Below are 4382 nucleotides of genomic sequence, written 5' to 3'. Positions count from 1 at the left end.
GTAGGTATGTGGGGGCGTGTTCGAACGAGCCGTTTTAGGTAGGTGTGGCTGACTCTTAACTTTTATAAAGAATATCTCTTTGGATTTGAGACTTTAGTCTTTGCAACTTTACAGATCTTCTTTATGCACCAAGAGCTTGTAACACTCCAAAGAGAAAGGAAAAATTGAAATCGCATCATATGACCCCTTTAAATATTAGATTGAATTTCACACCTGAATCTCCCTGCACATATTTTACAACTACTACGGTTTTTCTTTCTTCCCATTTTCAAGAACATTGAAAAAAGTATACCTTGAAAGCAATATTGCTTTGGGTAAAAGCACCTGCAAAAGGCATAACTATCAACTAGGCAATGAAGAAATGTCAAAGAACTATTTAAAAGTTGTCTAGTGAAAAAGTAATATATTTAAAATACATTTATTTCATACTAAGTAGTCCAAATCTATTGACATATTTACTGACATATCGCTCGAAACTTACTGATATAAAAATTATAATTAAATTTATTTGGAGTATTTCTTTATTGCACAATGCACATTTCTTAATATTAAGCCTAAAATGTGTTTTGATGTAACTATTGATGAGGACTGTATGATCTTTGAATAATTTCGGTCTTTAAATACAAGATATTTAAAGTGTACCTGAAGTATACTTGCAATAATTCCACTTTAGCACAATCAAATATACTTCAGTATGTCTTTAGTTGGACTTCAGCACTACTTCTGCACAATTAAAGTGCATTAAGTACAAAACTAGTTGCTCCAATTTAGCAGACTTTAAGTATATCAGTTTAGTATACTAAAAGTACAATTTCTGGGTATTTTTATTAAGTACATAAATATGTAAATGTATTTGTAGTATACTTAACATGAAATAGATGTATTTCAAATACATTTTAGTCTATTAATATTTTACTAGTGGTCTTTTGAGTCTTCATATTGTGTATTTATATATTATATATTGTTATTATATATTACATATTGTGTATTTATTTATATTGTTCTTTTATGAATTGGCTCTGCTCTCGCTCAGATATTGCGTGTACAGGCTCAAACGTTGTCTTCGCATCACTGAAGACGAAGAGCTTTTTTTCTAATTCAGGTGAGGAGTAGGCTTATCTCACTAAATGGAAGCAAGCTGATTATAGTCAGCCTTCTCTAGTTATTTATTTTATTAATAGCCTACTTATTAAGTGCTTAAATTGTAAATATGCATTTATTCAATTATTTTATTTAGTGCATTTGTATTTTGTTGTTTTTGTATATAGTTTTGCAATAAAAGCGTATCAACCAGGTTCCAGAAATAATCACTGAGGGTGCTTCTGAAATGAGTGAGGGTGCTCTAGTCTTAATGCACATTTTCACATATTTTGTCCCGTCTGTTGCTATGGTTATCACTATGTCAATCACTGCTACTTCGAGAGTGAATCCTGCATAAATATACTGATGTCATTCCCGAAACTTTGCAACGTGTGTGTGGCCGAAAAACAAAGTTCTAGGCTACATTTTAAATGGATTATTGACTAGAAAGCTTGCAAAGAGTGCTCATAACCACTAAAAAGTATTATAACATTATAACATACATCGTTCCGCAAACACAACCCCCCCTCCCCGGCCACCCTCTTTTGAGACAGTGCCCCCGACTGGACCCCCCATTTAAAATGCTCTAGACACGCCCCTGTGTACACCTGATGTAAAAAGCTCAGGTGGCAGTAAAATTATATTACAGTACCTTATCTTACCTAAAATCAAAATCTAATAGAGCATCACATTCAAAAAAGGCTAAATACATTGCAATAAACTCAGAAAAGTATCTTAAAGGAATAGTTCACCCAAAAATGAACATTTTGTCATTTACTCACCCTCACGTCGTTCCAAACTTGTGTACGTTTCTTTCTTAGGTTGAACACAAAAGAAGATATTCTGAGGAATTTTGAAGAATCAAAATTCACTTTTGGGTGAACTATCCCTTTAAATGATACTTACCATAAAAAGTCCTATACAAATAAATTTTTATTGAATTGCCAGATTTTTTTTAATACATCTAACATCACTTTATTATTGGGCAGAAAAAAAAAAGATTTTAAAACACAATACAGCCAGTATTAATTTGCTTGCAGTGCAGTAACAATATAAAAAAATATGAATTTTGCAAACAATTGTTTTTTTTAATGCAAAAAATTTAGTTTTTATAGTATCACACAGATTAAAAGAGTTTTTATACAATTTATATTTTGGGGGGGGCCGGTGCCGCTCATAAGGGGATTGTCATATTTAGGGCTTACCATTATATCAGTTCCATTTAATATAAACTATTATTGCAATTAACATGCATTTAAAATCAGTTAATTCAGATTGCTCTTTAGTATATTGTTTCCATAATAAGTATTCTTTTAAAAGTAGCTAAAGTGTAGCAACTGATTAGTCTTTGGAACAGAGTTTGTGATCGTGCTTCAAATAAGAGAGACTGATGTGAAAAAAATCCAAAGCAGCGAATGGAGTTTTGCTATAAACTTTTTTTTTTATCAATTGGTGCCACACACAGTGCTTTAAGACTTTTTTTGTTGTTGTTGACATTAAAACAAAAAAATCCCATTAAAATTTTGCCCATGAGCTAAGCGGTGGCAAGCAGGTTACATATTTCGAGCAACTACCATTGAGATGATTGGAAGCGCTAACGAATAGCTCTCTCCAGGTATTATAGACCTCCTTGCTATAATTAATACCACAAGAAGCTTTGTAATGTATATCTCTATGGAAACACGTCCAACTGGTCTATCTCTGAGCAGCAGGGTCAAGCTCATTACTAACTCTGGGTCAACATCCTGTCGAGACTGAGTGACATTAAAGCTGAAAGCACACACCAAAGATACACACAGACATGTTTTTGAGTCTGAGCCCTGAGACCTTTAAGCTATGATGGATTAGAATTCTGAAACATCTTTTGCATCGACTGTATATGTGACTAATTTTGCCACATGCTCTGATGTTCAACAAGCATCTGTCACTGTATATGTCTGTTTCACACTGAAGCAGCTCACTGCTGGTCACATTCAAGTCCCAGAGTTCTGTAGTGCTTATCTTGATGTAAGAGCTGCATTACTGTTTATTTTCCTAGCTCATGACTACCGCTGAGTGTTTGGCTTCTGACTCATTTCCATTCCACCACTCCTTTAGAAAGAGTGAAAGCCTGTAGTATTTCATTTTCAGACGTGTGTTTGCGCGGCAGAGCGGCTCCCTCTCGCACTGTATGACGTGACAGACAACTAGTTGTCCAGTTGTCCGTTCACACAGCACGTGTGTTCCGAGAATGCGGTTGTGAGTCCTGAAAATTTACAGATGTGAGTTCAGTTACAGAATCTGGTTGTCACACCCGTAAATAACCGAACTGTGTGTGAACGTAACCGTATTAAGGACTCACATACAGGACTGAAAACCGTATTCTGCTGCTGTGTGAACGTGGCCATAGAGGCGCGCACTAATGCAGCAAACATAACGGCAGTGTGGAAGCATTTAAAACTGTCAGAGAAAGATGCAAAAACCATTACAAGCACCGACAGAGAGAGACCGTTTAGTGCTGCATCTCATGTCTCCGATGAAAAGGGGAAGGGGTGGTTGTTGTTAGTTACTGTGTGATGATTAAAATCGCGAAATGGCCTTAAACCAGGCCCATAGCCAGCTATGAGGCCACCGAGGTCCGGACCTCAGTAAATTTTTCATGTTCAATAAAATTTGTTCTCTGAATGACTAATTTGCTGTTAAACTCCTCATATGAATGCCTGCATGACATGTATAATTCAATTTAGTTTGCAAGACTGGTTGTCATTCCCATAAATAATCTAACTGTGTGTGAACATAACCATATTAAGGACTCAAATACAGGACTGAAAACCGTATTCTGCTGCTGTGTGAACGTGGCCATAGAGGCGCGCACTAATGCAGCAAACATAACGGCAGTGTGGAAGCATTTAAAACTGTCAGAGAAAGATGCAAAAACCATTACAAGCACCGACAGAGAGAGACCGTTTAGTGCTGCATCTCATGTCTCCGATGAAAAGGGGAAGGGGTGGTTGTTGTTAGTTACTGTGTGATGATTAAAATCGCGAAATGGCCTTAAACCAGGCCCATAGCCAGCTATGAGGCCACCGAGGTCCGGACCTCAGTAAATTTTTCATGTTCAATAAAATTTGTTCTCTGAATGACTAATTTGCTGTTAAACTCCTCATATGAATGCCTGCATGACATGTATAATTCAATTTAGACAGTTTGCAAGAATGTTTAGCGTCCCTGGTATGAAAATGATCGCTGCAAGACGCTGACGGAGTGAACGCGTCTTCAGAGAGTTGTGATTGAGGGCGTGGGCGCAGCCTCCGTGTTGCCAG

Source organism: Sinocyclocheilus rhinocerous, unplaced genomic scaffold, assembly GCF_001515625.1.
Source record: "Sinocyclocheilus rhinocerous isolate Xijiao unplaced genomic scaffold, SAMN03320098_v1.1 scaffold768, whole genome shotgun sequence".
NCBI lineage: Eukaryota > Metazoa > Chordata > Actinopteri > Cypriniformes > Cyprinidae > Sinocyclocheilus > Sinocyclocheilus rhinocerous.
The sequence above is the reverse complement of the archived record's forward strand: the minus strand, read 5'-3'. Positions refer to the sequence as shown.